This window comes from Gambusia affinis, linkage group LG12 (assembly GCF_019740435.1).
Source record: "Gambusia affinis linkage group LG12, SWU_Gaff_1.0, whole genome shotgun sequence".
Lineage (NCBI taxonomy): Eukaryota > Metazoa > Chordata > Actinopteri > Cyprinodontiformes > Poeciliidae > Gambusia > Gambusia affinis.
The window spans coordinates 20,428,800-20,449,309 of record NC_057879.1 but is presented as its reverse complement, the minus strand read 5'-3'; the positions used below and the strand labels follow the sequence as shown (position 1 = coordinate 20,449,309).

General features: G+C 37.1%; 1 protein-coding gene across 4 annotated transcripts in view; it reads left to right on the top strand.

Annotated features, from left to right (window-relative positions):
- The first annotated feature begins 1,110 nt into the window (after window positions 1–1,110).
- Window positions 1,111–20,510, top strand: part of LOC122841847 (receptor-type tyrosine-protein phosphatase F-like) — a 239,707-nt gene continuing 220,307 nt past the window's right edge. For 2 of the 4 annotated variants that reach the window (XM_044135465.1, XM_044135464.1), the window contains exons 1-2: window positions 1,111–1,555; window positions 1,664–1,756. The gene's annotated coding sequence lies outside the window, so the exon portion shown is untranslated. Of the gene's footprint in view, window positions 1,757–20,510 lie in introns of all 4 variants that reach the window. The other 2 variants (XM_044135463.1, XM_044135467.1) reach the window with 2 other exon arrangements.

Genomic DNA, 20,510 nt, shown 5'->3' with positions numbered 1-20,510 from the left:
TAATAGGGCAATATTTATAAATGTTCTCTTCTCAGTGATGATTCATGACTCTGCTCCTTTCAGAAGCTCCCTGAGTGAGATCTGAGGGCCAACAGCCAGAGGGGTTCCTTAGGAAGAACAGAAAGTGCAGTTTAACTTCACTGTTACCAAGAACAAGGTCGTTAGGAAATGTTTGTCTTAGCCCTCAGTTTTCTCTTTGACCTAAAACAATAGAGAGATTAATGAATGAGCCTAAAGGACACTTATGTTTAAAACCAAGTGGGCCATATCCAAGCTCTGGACCCTAACTGGACAAGTTTATTTTTACCTAACCCAGCTGATTTTACTAGTTTAAGCAGTACTGAGTTTTGTACTGAGTATCATTCATCTATTTAAGCAAGGCAAGTTTACTTGAATAAATTAATCAAAGGCAGCTCTTAACGGATGGGCATATTCTTGATTTAAAGAAACCCAGAGTTTCAGCATTTTTGCAGGTTTTTGGAAGTTTGTTCCAGATTAGAGGAGCATAAGAACTGGATGCTGCTTCTCTGTGTTTGGTTCTGATTCTGGGAGTGCAAAGTAGACCAGAACCAGAAGACCTGAGTGACCTGGAAGGTTGCTATAATAATAACAGGCCCTTCAGTGATTTACAAGAGCATTTAAAGACCCAGACAATATTGAACAATACGAGATTAGTTTACTGCTAAGGAGGCAATAATAATAAAAATCATAACAATATACAGTACAGACCAAAAGTGTCCAAACTTTTGGTCTGTACTGTATATTATTGTCTGTACTGTATATTTGGTCTGTACTGTGTATTATTTTTAAATAAAAAATCATTTATGCAGTGATTGTAGAAAGTGCACCACACCTATATGGAGCTTAAGACGCACCGCACCAACATATTATTTTGTGGGTTTTTGTGTGTGGTTGCCACAAGAGCTTTTTTAAACTGTAGTATGGTTGGGGGGCTTTTCGGTCTGTGCCCAGCTGGGAGTCCATTGTTTCGCGATCCGTCCCTGGCATAATCTCCTCAGAAATTTACCTTGTTTGTTTTTAAGTTTATGCTCATGCTCTGTGGTAAACAGCGAAGGATTTTATTTCCGTGAGATTCTCACGTTTGGCGCACGTTTTAGGAAGAGACCGGCAATGAATGGACACTGAGAGGCGAGTAAAGCCGAGTGAAGCCGAAATAATTTTTTTAAAATCCTACTGACCAACCGACCTGTGTGTGTTTTCACCACGGAGGCAGAAAGAAGCGTGACTGCGAAGGGGGGAGAGACGCAACAACTCCATGCCTGCCACGGCTCCTTCGCCTTCTTCTGCTCGCAAATTAACTTAAAAGCGGCGCATTTTACAGACAAGGAGGGAAACAACATTTCTTCTCTTCGTCATTTTTTCCTCTCTCTCTCTCTTATTTTGTTGGCAGCGACGCCGAACACTTGAGAGAGGCGGACGTTAACCCGTTAGCGGCGGCAGCGAACCGGAGCTGCCACGAATAGATCCACAGTAGATCCACGACCCCCCACCCCGGTGTCGGCTGACCGGGATAGGACCTCGTGCTTCTCCGGAGGTGGACTCCTCTATCTTTCCCACCTGTGTTTTTTTTTTCTTTTAAATTTCTGTCTTTTCACACGCTCGGTTCTAACTCCTCTGTTTGGTGGTTGTTAATTACATGAAGCGGATTGGTTCAAACTAGTGAAGACGGGACTAAACGCGGCGCTTCTTCAGATAAGGAGAGAAATGCAAACGGCGGCGACAAAGAGGAGATTCAGTAAGTGCATATGAATATTCTCCATTGAACTTGAGTCGGGTAAGATTTCTGTTAAGTTGCCTAACTTGCACATATTTCTACTGACAGCATGCATGTCGCTGCTTTAAATTTAAGCTGGAACTTCCTTTTAAAAATAAATATTGCAAATTATCTCATGGGTTTGCAGACAGCCACGCATGCAGTTTGTTGCGCCTCTGTTTATTCAGACCCGATGTATAGCCAGCAGTAACTTTTATGACTAGACCAGATGCATATTATATTGGTCTGCTGCCAGTTCTTCTAATTCTAAGAGCGTTACTGTGATGAAGATGGGGGACAAAATTATTCCTCGTTCACTTCACAAGTCAGTTTTTCTTCCAATGCAAATAACATCTGCATGGCTGGCCGCATGCACCTCTCCGTGGACAGCTTGACGTCGCAGTTGTCTTTGCAAGGATGAAATTTTCAGTCAAGCAGAAAATCTGCCGAGAATCAATAATAAAATAAGGAGGGAGATAAAAGGAGAGAATATAGTTGGGGAGAGAAGTGGTGGTCTGTAGGGATTGAGCATGTCGTCACCCTGTGTTTAAATATGCAATTGCAATGAAATGATTTGACCCGTCACATTAATGTTGATTCCTCAAAGAAACCTGAAAGAATCTGGCTGGCTCACTTGCATCATTGCTTTGCTTCATCGTCATCTGACACAGGTCTGAGTTTTCCTGTGACCATCAAGTGCAAAAGCACCTGCCACGCTCTATTGTTGCTTTTTTTCTTTCCCCCCCAGTCTGTTTTCCATCACTATGTGTGCAGACAGATTTCATTCCGATGCAGTACCAATCCCAGGGTTTTTGAGGGCGTGGGCAGGATTTGAATTGGGGCCCACATGTTAATGGGTGTTGGTCAGAGCAAAATGAACAGTCTGCCTGGCTTTGCATTAGGCACGGATGCTGAAGGGGCATTAGCCAATATTGGTCAGAAACCCTTTCAAATGCAGAAACCATGGTGAACCATTTATGATGTTAAATATTTCAAATGGTAGTCATTATCACAATTATAAAATAATTGCGTTAACTGTTTCAGTTCTTCTTGAAACAGTTATAACAGAATAGTTTGAATGAACATTTAAATGAAAAGAAGAAATTGTTGGAGTCTTACTTTTACAATAATGGCAACAAGAAAGTACATCCTTTAAACTTCAATGCTTCCAAATACTTTGTATGCATCTTGGGGTTTGCTTTTCTTTCAAAACGTCATCGTTTTGGCTTTGTTTTTTAAATAAATGATGAAGTAGTGGAAAACTGGTGGCATTTCAAACACTTGAGGTTAGACAAATAATTTTAATTATTAAAGACAATATCATTTATGCATCAGGAGACTAGATGTAACAGTGAGTATACTTTCTTATTATGATGTCTATCATCTTGACGAAAGCATATCTGGAAAATCATATCATTCTCATCCAAATGTGATTAGTTTTGAAATATAGGCTTCAGCTCTAATTTGGGCAATAAAATACTGACACTATTTAGTACAAATACTTTCCATGCTCATTGTGCTGGACACTGGCCAGTTAAGACAATATCTTAAAAAATATATAATGACTGGCATATTTATTCACAAATCTTGGCTGAACACAGGTTTTATAAAATTCTTATCTGGTAAATGTTGACATTGATTTTCATTGGCATGTCCTATATTGATTTCAATAATTGAGGATTTCCTGTAATCTGCTAACTCTATTGTAAGTAAATCTTTATTGTTTGGCTTCTGTAAATAATACAAGAGCTTGCTTAGACTTCTTATAATTTGATCAAATGTTATTATACCCAACTGTTTAATAAGTCAGTAGGAAATAATGCTTAGAACTGGTAAAAATGTCAATTTCATACTTGTAATTCAATTAAATACTTTACTATGTTGAAAAATAAAGTAGTACACAGTAGTTGAAGTACCTTGACATTAAATAATTTTACTATGAAAATTAAGCAGGAACTGACAGACTGGAAGAGGAACAACTTACCTGGAGCTTTTCCAGTTTAGCCATTCACCGACCGTAGCAACGCTAATAGCTCTTTTAAATTACTCAGCCTTGATGTTTGCACTTTGGACATTTAACATTCCAGGTTCAGGACCCTTCAATCTGAATTCAAAAGTAGTTGTTGATAAACACAATTACAGGTTTTAAATGTTAAGATCTCATTTCTGTCAGAGGCGTCCCGTAATGGTTGCAGTTTGCTTGTTCCTTGAGTTGACTCTGATCTGCGTTATGGGTGTGGCCAAAAAAGTAAACAATCATCTGTGATAGAATTGCATATTTAATATATATTGCTCTTAATATCTATTAGGTGTACAATCTGATTAATAACCTACAGCCCATTTTCCTATTTAATTTTTTTTTTATTTTACACATAATTATGTCAGTCTTTTCTAAATCACTTTGAAAGGTGATTGGCAGGTCAAATACTGAAAAACCTGGGGTTTTTCCCTTTTGATTAAATCAATCAAAACTAAGAACTCTTCCTAGTAATAGTATGTAAACACTTCAGACAGTGTGTGCTTTATTGCACTCTTAAAGGTGAAAGACACAAACTGGAAATTTGTGTCTTCGTTGTCATCTGAACTCAGAGCTACTGTCTCTATTGAAGAACCTCTAGCATGTTTTTTCTTTTCTTACATAATCCTCTGAACAAGTATCTGCCAAAGCTGGAATTGAGGTCGGTCAGAATGCAAACAAAACCAGAAATCATTCTTGGCCAAAAAGAACATTATTGGTAACATTTATTCATGAATGTATTCTTTTTTTTGGTAAGGCTAGGAAGCAATTTTGCTTGCAGAGCATTACTATGAAATTGCCTTATTGCTGTCCTTAATCAAAACATAACTCTGTTTTAATTAAAACTGTCAGAGACACAATGAAGAGGCTTAGCCATTAGCTGGAGCATATCAAGATGGTGCAGGGTGAGTTAGTTTCTCTCTGTTGCATCAGTAGATCTCTGAAAAGGAAGCCACGGCCTTAGTGCATGTTTGGGTTTTTCACCCTCAGGTCATGGCAACTGAGTAGACAGCAGCTAGGTGCATGTTTATTTGAAGTTTCGGGGTAACAAGGCTGTATTTTCTTAGCAAACTCATTATTGCTAGGTTTCTGTGTAAATTATAATTGATTTCTTTCGCTAACCTTAATTGCCTTCATAAAAGGTGAACTAGTGTTTGCAATAATTCGGATCAGGGAGTGAGGAATTACATTTTGTTATCTTAAGGATAGATGAGTTATTATTCAAACTTGTGTTGACAGGTCTGCTAGGTGAACATGCTGCTAGAGCATTACGGTTTTCCTCCATCATGTTGACTAGATAGGGACAGCAGGGGAGCTGTTAGGTTTTCTTACAGTGTCTAACTTGGCTCCTTATTTGTTGGCTGTGACTGATTCTTTCTCCTTTTCACAGTTTCTCTAAGTCAGGACATCATTTCATACAGCATGTATTTTTTTGAATGAAAATAGCAACAATTCCCAGGGTATTTGACTTAATTTACTCTAAACCAGAGGTGAATTACAGGAAGACATGTGACTTAGATGACCGTTACTCCCGAGGGATTATCGAGTGGCCTGCTCTGTTATGCTACATTGCTTTCTGCTTTTGTTCCCTTTTCAGAACAGCATTTCTTCTGGGAGATTCTGAACAAGGCAAGACACCATAGCTGATGACATCATCGGTTAGACATGTATTATAAAATGCATACCATCAAAAGAAAATGTAAACCCTAGGGAGACGTTATGTTTAATGTAATAGTAAATGGATTTACTGATCCTTTTCTCTTTTGATTTCTAATTTAGTTGATTGAAATTTTTTTAAGAGGGGTTCTCTTGAGAAGTTTACAGATCAGAACAATATTTTTTAATCCTTTTACTAATAAAAAGCATTTGTTTGCTAAAAGTAATGAAACTGTCTCTTAATGGAATCCTTGATTTTCTTTTTTTTTCTTTTAAAAAATGAGTCTTCAAGCAAAATGGGTCCTCTGGGACCTCTAACATTTGATTGAAGACTGAAATTTTAACATGAAAACAGAGTCAATTTCAATATGAGTCAATAAAAATGTATTTAAGTAGCTCATTAAGAAATAAACCTCTGTTAACCAGAGTGTTGATTAATAAACTTATTGGTAAAAAAAAATAAAGCACCATTACAAATCACCAAAATAAAATTAATAAATTAACCCAATAAATTTCAAGACATGCAGTAAACTAACATTGTTACATGCAAACTTAGTTTACTGGTTTAATGTTAATGTTATAATATTGTCATACAGAAAAATGATGGTAATATCTTCCCCACACCATAATTTTTGGGTGGGATTTTATTCAAAATCTGACAATTGCAGGTCGGATTTGGGTTCTAACACCTTTACCCTTCTGTTTTGAAATGGAACTACACGCTGCTGTTATTTGCCCTTCATGTTGTCATCTGTTACAAGTTATAGGATGCCTATTCTGGCAGGTCTGAAGATTATTCACCCTCCTGGGAGTATCTCTCATTCTGCCAGGAATCTTAGACTCCACAGAAGGCAGCAATTGTTGTCAGATATCTCACCAGTAGCAACCCATGTGGTGCCCTAGTTCTGCTTTGCTATGTTGAGAAGTTGGTGTAGCAGCCCAGGAAAGAGTTGTGTACCTGCTGTGATCTAGATGAAGTGGCCCTTCAGCTTGCAATAGGGCTCTTGAAGAGTACTGTCAGTAGTCCAAAAGGGTGGAATTGGGGGATAAAAACCAGCTAAATGTCATCCAGACATCCCTGCACATTGGGAGTTTTTGGTTGGTCTTATTGGTTAGCTGAAACAGTTCTTTTAAAGGTGACCTATTATTCTTCCTTCAACAAGTTAGGATAGGTCTACGGCATATACAAAACAAGTCAATTCCACTTTTTGCACAAAATTGTTCCTAAATAATAAGATTTTAGTTTTCTCAGTTCTGCCTATGTTGAGTTTTCTTTCAGAATGAGCTGTTTTAGGGCCTGTTGTCATTTTTAGTCTAAATAAGCTGCTTCTACTGGCCACATCTCCCAATTCAATGTCTACACTCTCACGTTAGAATTACTACAAACATATTACTCAATTATACAACTGAGTAATTTGTTGTATAATTGAAGTCGAATACAACAAGAAAGCAACAAGTGGTTTCTGGATGGTAAGTCAACAACAAAACGCTTGTCATCCAGTAGCCAATGTACAGCACATACTGTGGTAAAGCCAGCTGACCATACATGCTGGTGCTCAGCTGGGGTTGCTAGGAGACGGGCTGGTGTTTGCTGGGGTTTCTATGTGCAAGCAGTTGCTTCTTATTTGTAACATTACATTTTGAAGGTTTTTAAAGTGATTAATTTTCAAGACACCAAAAAAATTAACTAACTGGCAAAAAATAGCTGGATGTTTTTTTTTAAAGTGTGCCAGTGGTTTTTAGAAGCAGGAGAGACCCAAATGGGTGTAGAAACACGTGCAAAACATATCTGTGAAAAAATATTAAGACTTTACTGATCTTGGATTAGTTTTTGGATTTTTGTCTAACTTAAATATTTCAGATAACCAAAAAATATTTATCCAAAAAGAACCTAGGCAAATACATAATGTAATTTTTGAATGATGATTTAATTCATTATAGTAGAAAAGTTGTTCAAAGGAGACTAGTCCTATGTGAAAATATTACACTCGCCACCTCATTGCAACATCAAAAATAAGCTGTGTTAAGATTATTATAACTCTTAACACCTTTGCTAACTACTTCCATGCCTCATTATTACCAGATGTACCACTTCAATTGAAAACAGAGATGAAGTCACTATCATTTATGAATTACAGAGTTTTTTGAAAACTTTGGAACTCCAGTGGACCAGAGTTTCAGCAATTGTCCACAAAATGGAGGAAATAATAAAGTATTCAGCAGGACAATGATCATAAACACAATGGCACAACCACCTCTGAATAATAAATAAGTAGAAGTTTCTGGAGTAGCCTAGTCAAAGACTGGTCGCATCTCTGATTGACAAACTGTGGCATGTTGCATTAAACAGGCCAGTCATGCTTCAAAGAGCCTATGAAAAAATTCTGCTGGGAGAAGTAGTTCAAAATGTATCATCAGCAAAAGGGAAACTGTTAAGGGTGGAAATGTATTTTCACGGCACTTTCCATGGATAGCACAGTCTTTCCAGTTCTTGAGGTAAATGGTTTAAATATTGTAGTTAAATCTTCTGTGATTTGATTGACTGATTGCCCTGTCATAAATGTGGCATTTGTTGGCTTGGATACCTTTCTGTCCTGTGAGAGTATTTGTAAGATCTTACATTGAGTATTTCCTCACAGACAGAGCAGCTGCCCCGTTTCCCTCATATATTGGTATTTTCTAACACTGGCCGCACTGATTGGCATCCGCTCCAGCTTGTCTGCGGCCGTATGTTGAAGAAACCACGCGGCGCAACTCTACGCCCGTTGGCATTTCTCATACTCTCCATGTGGGTAAAAACTTAGTAATTTCAGGGCTCTTGAGCTTTAATGAGAGGTTTTACCCAGAGTGTGTTGGTCTGTGGTGGGTGGGTTCAGCGTTTCTCGCGTTTATAGTAGTTTATAAGTTCTCCGAGGTGCCTTGCTGGCCCACTGTCAGGGCATTGGTACAAAAAAAGCAATCCAGTAAGCTGGTTCCAACTGGTTCCGATAGATCTTGCGAATTGGGGTAATCAGCAAATGTTTCTGTTCTAGGATACAGATTTTCGTTTGTCTATGTGATAAGAATATTGTACTCCAGCATCCATTGGGGTGCTGCAGTCAGCTGATATTGCCCTGTTCAGAAACCCAAACCTACATAAAGATACGCCGCTCTTGGTATCATGCGTGGTGAATTTTGAAACAATGTCTTCTGTTGAACGTCAGCAGCGGAGAGGCAAAAAGTGATTTACTACTCTTGTCTTCGAGGGTAATGTAGGAGCAATTTGACTGCTGATTGAAACCAGGTCTCCCATTTCAGAGTCCACTGGTGACATTATAAACCATTTACATCAATGTGTTACAGAGCACCCCTGCGTTTAGTAAAGTGGAAACAGACCCAGGGCCTAAAAATGGCCTGTACTTACCGCAGGAGCCCTATTTTTACTCTCTTCTTGTGTGATTTGTTTTTTCTTTTTCTTTTTGATTCAAAGAGTGCAAGGGCTGCTGAGTGTGGTAGTGAACATGAATGATATTGAAAGGCCAAATGTTAGGTTAATTAGCTCAATCTGTTTTTCATTTAGGCTGAAGGACCTCCAACATTTTAGATCTCTGTCTGGTTTTGATTATTCAGCTTTTTCTGGAAGTGGTTTCACTTTTTTCTTTAGCCATCAACTTTGCATATGAGTAAAACCATCTATCTACATTAGTATATTTAGGACTAGACATTGGCCGGTAAAATTTATATCCTTGAGAAAACATATATTTAACATAAGAATGTACTGCAGAGTATTTGAAGAACAAATGCAACAACAATACAAAAAGGTCTGTTTAATAATTCATTTATCCCAAAGGGAAATAAAATATTGTCATTACTCATGCCATCGATGTATTTTTCCAAGTTGTTGTGGATGGTGATGCCGTGGGCAGGATGGATCTCGGTAGCAGTCAGTCTTACAATGATTCGGAAGAGGCCTCTGACTGAAGACAATGTTGCCATATGACAATTTCAGTATCCGGGCAGCAGAGACAATAATTCACAGTAACGTGTTCTGGATCACAGCATTTGTTGCTGGCTAGCACTGCTAATCCACTTCATTTGCTGTTGCTACTCCTGTTTAGAAAGGTGGGTGGAGAGTTGTTAGTTAACATCTCTCCACCAACTACGTAACAATGTAGACCAGTGTTAGTGTACTTCCACGTCATGACTGTACTTGTTTTGTGCAAAGTATTTCTAAACTGTAGACATTTAGTTTTTGTATTAGTCAGAGAAAGTTGTGGTAGTTGTAACCTACCGTATGTATTCCTGAAAAACAGCCCCGTACTTGTTTACACCAATCACTGTTTTTTTGTTTTCTTGTTTTTTTTTTTGGAGGGGGGAGTTTGGACAAATCAGCCCCAATTCAGTTTTGTTTTTCTAAGCATAACATATTAAAGACTGGATATGCTTCTCAAGAAGAAAAAGAAAGCATTTCTCTAAAAAAAAAAAAAAAGGAAAAGACTAACTAGGGCATGAAGTCTAAACCTTTAGGGGTCTGCGTATTCTACTGTTGATGATCAAAGCTCAACTAGTGCAGCTGATTCTCTCTGTTGGATAAGTTGACTGATTTCAGATTTAATGGAAGAAGAAAACATTAAAAGCCCCGGTCACAGTTAAACTGAATGAAGGGATCCATCAATAACATTTCAGAGGTTTTGTATCAAACTTCATGAAAGAATGAAACTTTTTGTCCAGAAGTTATGTAAGTGGTAAAAATACAAGCATGACTAGAGCAGGCATTTTTGCTCAATATTTAATTCATCTTTGCCTAATTGAATTAGATTTTGATGCAAATTTCAAAATCCTAATCATCAAGGGCTGAAGATTTGAAGCCCCAAACTTGCTGCTCTGCCAACAGCCCTAGAATACTGCTCCGTTTTAAGAGATTTTTCTGAAGTGAGGAAATGCAACTCGCAGACAACTGTGAAATATCGTAGACACAATGTGCAGTGAGCTGCCAATTGGTATGCACAACAAAGTCTGCAGTGAAACGTAGAAACTGTTGCGATTCATCTGCCGTCCCTGTGATCTCAGATGGTCCCAGATGGCTTTGGAATTTCACCACACATCTAATTAAAACCTGTAACGACCAAACACATAAAAGTGGCTTATTTTTTGCCCCAAAGTTGCAACTGTTAAAGAGTTTGTGATTGTTTCCCAGATTAGGAAGCTGACATTACTGTTTGCTGTTTTTCTGTAATAGTTATTTTTCCTGGATTATGTGAATGAGATTAGAAAGGGTTAGGTATCAAAAGATCTACAGAGATGTGTGTTTAAACCAGGGCTCCCCAAAGTCGGTCCTCGAGGGGCGGCATCCTGCATGTTTTAATTCTCTCCCTGGTGGTAGTAACAACCTTTTCAGTAAGTCAGTGTTCTTCTTAGGCCTTCCAACGAGCCATCACTTGATCCAGATGCATTGAACCAGGGAGAGAACTAAAACATGCAGGATGCCGGCACTCGAGGACCGACTTCAGGGACCCCTGGACCAACACACATCATTGTAGATGTGTGTTGATGAAAATATTGCATTGTTTGTGTCTAAATAAAGTAATAATAGGGTTATTCACATTTGAGGATCTAAGTTCTTACTCATAGTTTCTGCTAAAAGTGTATGAGAACATATTTCATTTAGAATGATAAAGCATTAGCTGTTATGATTGTAAGGAGAAATGTTAATTAGAAAACAGGTTATAAATCAAAAGCTGATCCAGTGTTCTCAGGTTCTGATTTGATCTTGTTACCGGCCAACACTGAAATTTTCCGATCCTTAATGTAATTACATAAATGTTTCTAACTTTTTAAATACTTAATGAGAGTCAGAATATTTCTTTCATTTATGTGTTGACAGTTTTGTTTGCTGCCAAATAGAAACTCCATATTGGTAAATGTACAAAGGGATGGTTTGGGAGGGACGGTACACTTTATCAGTATGCAACGTTAATTTAGGGGAAAAATCACTGCTATTTTTAACAGTTTCAGTTGGAAAATGTTGGTTTACTTTTATGCGATGCAATGGCTTCCTTTATATATACTATTCTGTTGTTAGTCGTCAATAATTACTCATGGACAAAAGCAAAGGTATGCAATGTATGTTTAAGGAAGACTGAGAAAAAAACGGCTTGCAAGTCGTTTGTAAAAAAACATGTCAATATATCTTTTTTGTCTATAAATGACCCAAAATACTGTCACAGTATTGTAAAAAAACTGATCAATGATTATGTAACTTAGCTGAATAACTTATTGTTGTTTAATTACCATGAATCTGCGAAATGTAGTGTCTTTACGCTATTATTTTGAGAAACCCACACCAACTTAATGCCCAATCATAATCATATTCTATAAGATCTTGTTAGATCCCAAGTCTCGAATGTAGGTCAAATCAATAAACTATTGTGAGCACAAGTTTAAAGATGAAATTAATCATTGAAGCTGATTATTTTTGGATGGATAACAATTACTCCTCATGTTTATCACTGAACTGAAATTATGTATGCAATCTGTGCAGTTCTTCTTATTTCCAATATAATGGTTTGACATTAAATATGGGATTTTTGTATTGTATAGGGCTGCTTTGGTTTTGTGTCATCCCACCCAAAATTGGAAAAAACAACTAAATTGTTTCATGTGGCTCTCTGAAATATTAGACTTTTATGGTTTCATAAAGTTGAGTGCCATTATAAATGAGTCACACTGTCAGGCAGTCCTTAGCTTTGAAAGTATATGAAATTATATCATATGAAATTCTACCATTATAATGCATCAAATCCTGCAGTGAATTTTATGGTTTGTTAGAAGTCTTAATAGCTGCACACCACCTACTGTTTAAAGTTGATGGTTATTGCTTCTCATATTTGAGATACTTGTGCAAAATGTGGGTAGGGTGTGGCACAGTGAACGTGCTATCTTACCTGGTCCTTTGGTAAATGTACAAACGAGTTGACAGAAACGCATAACATTGCCTTGGCTGTTCATCTGCAGAGTCAGCAGAATTGCTTGGATGACGCTCTGTTTCATTTTGGACAAATGCTGGACGTGGTACAAATAAGCCAATGGCTCACCAGCTGGTGTCATTCATCTCAACCTGCCATCATCTTCCAATTCTTTTCACTTTCTTGACTAATTGAAGCAGCTCAGACACCGGCATATTTGCACAAACACACGGGTCGCTGCCTCAATTGATGCAGAACATTACATGAAGGTCAAACAGTCAGCTGTCTTATCTAGCTGCGAGAAATGTCACATACATAGATTAAGGAATGACTGCAGTTAACTGTGACTCAGTTTCTCACCCTGAGCATGGCCTGGATTTTAATTTTCATAAATAGCCGTTTAGTTTGCAGCACATTACAGTGCTGTCCTCTTTGAAATAGAAAACAGGCCACACTGTTGTTAGTTTTTTATGCCCTGTTTCAAGGGAACATGCTTCAACACAGTTACACAAGTGTTGACGGAAAACATTTTGACAGGCATAATGCAATTTTCTGTTTTTGTTCAGAATCATGACTTTGCAGGTTTCATCTTGCATGTTCGTCTTTCTCCAGGAGGACGTCAGCACGCTGTAACTTTTTCACTCTGCTCTTTTCTCTAAAAGCTCCCTTTGCTCAGGGGAATTTCTGTCTAAGCCATTACCAGTTTTGGCGAGAATACAGTTACGCAAGCATACACAGACTTTCTCTGCACTTTTAAGGTGCAAAAATCACACTGACTGTTTAGAAATCAGCACTGAGATAGTCTGTCTGTACAGCTCACCAAGCTGTTTTTTTCCCCTTATGGATGTGGTAAAAATAATGTTAGTCAGTTGGATGTGAGACAATTATAAATATATTTCATTTGCTACAAAAATGCAGTGTGCCAGCTGAGCGGCTGAAGAAGAACGTGATGCAGAATATGTTTATTGAGGAGTACAGACCGACCACCTGTACTTAAGCCTTCTATTAGTTTTATAATCAGCAGACCAGCATGAAAGATGAAAGCAGAAAAACAGCTTGTAAACAAAGATTAGGAGTTTAACTATATTGACAAAAAGCAAAGCAATCCATAATACAAGCTGTAAAAACAGTAGCTTATATGCAACCATTAGCTAACATGTATATTAGCTGTTAGCCTGCTAGCTAATACAAATCCCATCCACCTCAAAGAAGAAATTTTCTTGGTTTTGATGAATGTAGTTACAATTCTTTAAGATAAAGTTGTGTAAAACTCAATGTGATTTGTTAATATATTGCTAAAAGGCAAGGCTGATGATGAAAGAGTTAATTTAAAAAAAGTTGATTGTAAGATGTTGGACTTGCAGTGGAGTGAGTGACATCATAGTCTGTTGGAGCAAAAATTAGTATTTGCTGAAAACTTAAAAAAAAACTTAAAGGGTGATTTTTTTTTTAACTAAAGGTTAGAAAATGTTAGCAAATTATAATGGGCAGAGTATAAATGTCATGAACATTGTTTCATATCTGGAAAGTTAAAATTCTGCAAAATTAGGTTCAAAGATTCTTATTACATGCTGAAACATATTCAATAACTTCCTCTGTGAAACTGTTGCATGTCTCATTATTTTTTTATGGTGTGAAAATACATGATGCAATAAGAATTGCCTTGCTATGCATTTAAGACTGAAGCATGCACAGCTGGATAAGCCAGTTTCCTCCTTCTATGTATACATGTGCTTCACTTCTTAAGAACTGATGGACCTGAACTAACATATCACAGCAACAAGTGGTAATAACATTGTTTAATCTTACTATGTGACATGTGACATGACCTGTTGGTGTTGTAGAATAAAAGTTAATTTAACGGCTTGACCTACTTTTGGCTTAATTCAGCAAACAATTATCCGACCACTTGGACAGAGATTTAATTCAGTTGAGCCTCAAATATATTTTTAAAAAGGATGGTGACAGGGCAAAGGAAATATAATTCCTTTTGATTAGGGATTCCACACCTTTCATTCCAATGAACGCACACTATTCTGAACAGGAGCACTTACAAAGTGACACAAACACACACTTCAATTAGGAGTGTGTGTGTGTCACTTAATGGACTTAATGTTTCACAGAATACCCTTAATTTTCTCACACTTAACCCATCAAGCTGTTTTTTCAATAGGCCCACTTAACATGACAGCATGTGAAACGGCTTTCGATTGTGATGAGGTGACACACTCATTGCTACCAGCTTGGTCGCTAAATCACATCTTTTTGTTAAAAAAGTTCATGGCCTGCACTCCATCTAGCCCACTGATATAGGAAATGGATAGTATTGTAAGGAGCGAAGGCAGAGCTTTTTGGCAGTGAGGGGCAGACATAACAGCTTTTCATCTGCAGAAGGCTACTAGGGGCCTTGGCTCTGAGCGCCTACTGTGTCCCCTTGACAGCCTAGATGCCATCAGAGACCATTAGCGCTGACAGTGTGTCATTGTGTCAGATGGAAGCTGGTGGTGATGCAGGGTATACAAGTAAGAGGAGTAAATAAATATGGCAAGTTTGTAAATAAATATCATTTTGCTAATGTCAGCCTGAAAATTTTACATTACTGTTCATCAGAGCTAAGCGGCACAGATTATGCCTCATTTGCACCAGTTAATTAAATAGGATGCAGAATTAACGCCACTTCACATGAATTTGAAAACACACAAAACAATGAGCTAGGTACAAAATGCTATTAGGCGTGAGTTATACACTGTCCAATTTTTTTCCATGACTCCTGGCCTTTGCTTGGAGCAGAGACTGCCTAGAAAGCCTCCACTGCCACTGTTGTGACACAAGTGAAGACAAGTGACTCTAATAAAACCATGTAATGCAATAATTCAGCCAGTGAATTACAGACTGAGAATCGCTTAAAAGACACTGCTCCCACTGGTAGGCTTTAATTGCAAGAAAACTTTAAATGCTAAAATGTGAGCCTACTTTGTGTAAATAATTTAATCCTGGGGCTCTGCTTGGTGCTTGAGAAATGCTGAAATGTGTGAAGAGTGTTTTTTTTTTATTTGGTCAGACTGAAAGAAACATCGTTTGCATTTCTGATGTCTATGTTGTCAGGAAAATAAACTGTGAACTGGATTAGATTTTGACTGCCAGTTCTGAGGTCGTGATAATAAAAATTGCAGACTAAGGCCAGCAGGATTAATACGTTTGTAGGCACTCTGGATGATAAAGGTGTGGAAAAAGCAATAAAATAAAATAATCTTTTACTGAGGTAATATAATCTTACGGATTTTTTATTTTTTTTTGCATAAAAAATTCAGTCTTTTAATTTAAGTGTATTAATTCCCTTGTGATGATAAGAAATCCTATGTGAAGAAAAAATATCAAATCACATAATTGTTATTTCACAGATACTATATTTTGTGGCTGGTGAAGAATTTCATGATTTATTTATTAATTTATATAGAAATTTAGTATATTTTTTCTGTTAAAAGGCCACAGAATTACACAATTTCAGTTCAGAATTACAGGTTCTTAAATGTGCTAGACACATATTTCCACATATTCATTCTTTTTTTATTTCCTTGTTAATGTTTGTTCCCAGAAAAATCTAATATTGTCCCATATATGCATAGCAAAGTCTTCATATTTCTTAAGGTAGGACAGAATAAATGGGGGATTAGCCCCAAACAAGATGATATGTAGATACTGCGGCATCTACAATGACATTTCTCTGCCTCCCTTTTTATCCTGCTTACTGTACACGGTGGCAAGATAAACTTAGTTTCTTGTTCAGCTCAGTGGCCTAAAGAGATTATATTTGTATCCCCACAGAGCCCAAAAAATCATGCAATACTACATTTAATGAGAACTTGTTTCACTTACATGAAGTCTAAAGCGCTTGTTTAAGACATTAGTAATCATACCCAGTGATCAGTGGGTCTTGCAAGAACTCAGTGGGAGTTCTTGCATGACGTCTCAATTTGAGGTGGTCTTACGGTCAAAAATGCATTGGGCTCAATTAAAATAAAGCTCACATAAATTTGAAGTGTATGGAAAAATACCCTGTTCATGTTGAATAAACCAGGTTAAGTTTGTTCTGTTTAAGCATTTTAGAGCTTAAACAAGACCTGAAGAAAGAGAATCTGTACTGCAATTAATTTAGCAATTGCCAACTGAATCAGATACTGACTTTAGCATCAGTAGCAAGATGTTAACAGTTTCAAGATTATGTGACTGTTTTTGCTTCCCCATCAGAAAATAAGGCGTGGGAAACTGTTTCAAGGCACAACTGACAGGTGCTTCTGCTGCCCTGAACAGAATGATACCCTGGACAATGACCCATATCGCTGCTGTTGACAGTTTAGTTCTAGATGGAGTTTTTTACTTTCTAACCAGTTGTACCCAAATTATAGGTTTGAATTTTGGGAATAACCTTTCTCAGATTATTATCCTTCCCCAATAAAATATTAAAGGCTTTTTACATATATTTACCACATGTTCCAATAAATGTTCTGAGCTCTTTTAATATGCCTTCTTTGATAGAGTTTTGCCTCACAGTGCCTCTCTTTTGTATATTATTAAAAATAATCACCTTCTGTTACTGGGTTGAAAATTACCATCCGATAACGCCAGACTACATAGTTTTTCATCAGGGATGTGTCGTTTTGTCCCGTTCCCATTTTCTGCTATAAAGTCACAGCGAATGAGGGGAGGCACTGGGACTTTTGAACTGGCTTTTAATGAAATGTCTCCACAGTGACCAACATGATAAGTTGCTTCCTGTGTCCTGTTTATATATAAATATGGGCTGTGATCATATAAATGACCCAGTAGCTAGATGCACATTACCAACATTCATCAGACTTGCTATAAGTGCATTTCAAGGTTACATGCTGCAGCGCAGAGCTAAAATCATGTCAAATTTCCTAACTGCTGGGAGGAAGCAATAGAATATCACAGCATGAGGCTGCAGAGCAGTTTAGGTGGTGGAGGAAGAGAGACTCATTTGACTCTATTTGTGCTAAATGGTATTTATTATATATTTAATGACTGAGGACATGGGGATAAAAGGCTGTTTTCCATTTCAGCAGAGTTTGAAGGTTATTTTCTATGGCAACACATTTAGGGATGTGCTTTATCCTCCCTAATATTGTAATACTTTTATATTTGTGTGCACATTCCAACGCAATGCTTCACAACAACCAATATACAAAAAAAGAAACATTTCAGCATGAATTAGAAATGCCTTTTGTAGCCTTTGCTATGCTTATTGGAAAAAGAATTAAACTTTTTTTAAAAAGAGCACTTGTAGGTTTTATGCAGATTCCAATATAAAATAAACAACATAAATATAAATTAGACATTAAAATAAATGTGTTATAAAAGGCGCTGAGAATCCATGAGGATGAAACGAGATCAAGCAGAAGTCAAATGTCATGGGAGGCACAGATGGATGAGAAAAATTCTTGAAAACAATCATTGCAAAGAAAATTCAGCAGCACCATTCCTCTCCAAAACAACAGCCTAAAAAGCCTTTATGTTCTTGCTGTGATAGTTGCACCATTAACTGGGATTCACTGCAAAATAAAGTAGGGTGATAGGGTGCATGCAGATTGCTATGTAGCAGACATGGCTTCAAATATTCATGAAAGACACACTGTCAAGTAAATGTAAATTTCAATGTTAAAGAAGATGAGTGAATTTTTAAAACCAACTTTGACTTTTTTCCAGGCCTTAGTTTGACTGTAAATCTCTGTTTTTGCCAGAGAGCAAAACATAGAAACATAGATTTATTTTATTTTTTTTAAAGATCACATATGTTGGATGTTATGTAGCGTGATGAATTGAAGTTGTCAACACAACCTCTGCTACCGGCTGTGACATGATGACACGCTTTGGTGGAACAATATACATAAGATGCACCAATTAGGGTTTTCCATGCCAATATAATTTCTTGGTTTCCTTTGATATTTACCTGCTGACTCTGATTTGTTTTGTCTGTTCCACTCAAAGGATTATGACACCGGGAAGATGTTCTACAAAAAAATTATTGTGCTTTAGAGTATTTGGTAGTGACAGCATATAACAGTCAAACAGGAAAATTACAAGGTTACTGTTCTGTACTTGATTTTTATCTGTTTTTTATTAGACTTTAAAAATGGCATCAAAACCTGTTAGTTGATGTGTTCACAACCTCTTAGTTTTGATTTAATGACAAGAAAAAACATTTAAATTTGCTGTGTTTGACAGAATAAAAGGAAAATTAGCTAATCTCTGGTCCATTTATGGGTGCATTTCTGCTATCCACATTCACTGGTCACCTGTTAAAGGTGCACAAATCCTTAAAACTCATGAATATTTTGTAAAAAGAAACTTTTTTTTTTTCATTTTTTTTTGCTTTGGTTTGACTCTGCCCTTCCATGTTCTTCCCTTTGGTTGGTGGAAACATAAACTTGGACCCAGCCTTGTTTCTTCCAGTTCCACTTGTTTTAAGCCTTTAATTATTGCTCTAACTGTAAATATGGGAAAGTCTACACAAGAAGCCATTGTCTTGCTTGAATGGCATATTCTCTCTTTTTTTCATTTTGAGTAGTTCTCTGTTCACTATATTTATCAATACTAAGTGCTCTAAATATTTTGGAAGATCAAAGAATCAGTTAACAGTAGATAACATTAACTTCGGTGCACTCAGTTTGAATTAGCTAAATTAAAAATAAGGTTAAGGGCACATGGTTTGAGGCACAATTTTCAATAATTAACAGCAAGAAAACAATAGGCCTTCCCAGCTAATAATCTTGTTTTTTCTTTATTTTCTGTTTGGTTCAAAACCACTGGCTTTGTGAAAGAAGCAGCACCCAAGTTTGTTTTTTGTCTTTTATGCGTTATATTTCTTGGCCAGGGTCAGAACAGGCAGTTTAATTGAAGGAAATCAGAAATCAGGATCAACCAGAGAAAAACCTTATTATTGTATTTAACCCATTCACTAAATTTACTCAAATTTAAAAGTTGTAATTTAAAAAATATTCTTCTGCAACACATAATGCATTTATTTTTGGGCATTAAATATTTTAAATGTGGAGAAGTAAATCTTGATTTATTCTAGACTAATAATGTCATAAAATCCTATAGTCACAAAATTAGCATGAATAAAAATAAGGTTATGGGTTTTAAATTGGATTTCTGTCTCGAAACTCAACTTATTTTACTGGTGTTTCTAAATGCAGACACCAAACCAGAATTAGTTTGTCCTCTGACATTAATGCCACTTCTATATGCAGTACACCACATATCATATGCTAAAATGCAGCACCAAGCGGTAGTGACTCAATCAACCAGCGGGAGCTCTTGGCACCCTGCATTGTAATGAGGAGATGGAAATCTACCACAACTAACAGAGAAGACGAAAGGTAGTTTGTTAAATTATGTCCCCAAGAATTTGCCTGTCTCCAGTTTAAAAGTGCCACCAACCTGCACCTGTGTGCATGGCTCAGGCTTTTGAAATATCTTGTGGGATCTCTACTAGTGTGTGACTGCACAAAGAAGTGTCTCCCTTTAGCACTAGTCTTGCCACCTTTTGTCAATTATGGTGTCTGAGTTCAGGTTACACCATTGACTGAGATAAAAGCTAAGCTAACTCTGCTTGCAACCAAGAGAGTGGGAAGGTGCGTCATCAACCCCCTTGTCAAGCTAAAAGGCTGCTTTGTTTCCTATTTTGCTGGTAACCAATGAAAGAAGAAGGTTTGCTTGAGTTGAAGGGATGACTATTAAATTTTCCAAATAATTGCAGCGTGTAGATGGCTTTCAGCATTCGGTGGCAACACCTTTGTATAGGTCTAATGGGGATTTATGGGAAAGATGTGCAAATGTTGTTGCGTGAAATGCATATCTCCGCCATATTGTTTAAAAATAATGTCGTACACATGGAATCGGTTTCAGAAAACTTAATCCACCAGAACACACAGTTATTCAACCTTATGTGTTGTTTTAAACATGCCACACCCATAGGGGGCAGCATAGTACAAAGCCAAAAAGGGCAAGCCAATCAGATTGCTTCAAAACAACCACAACTTCCTCTTAGGAATAAAGCAGGAGGTTCATTGGTTTTGAACTTCTTTTAAACAGCACA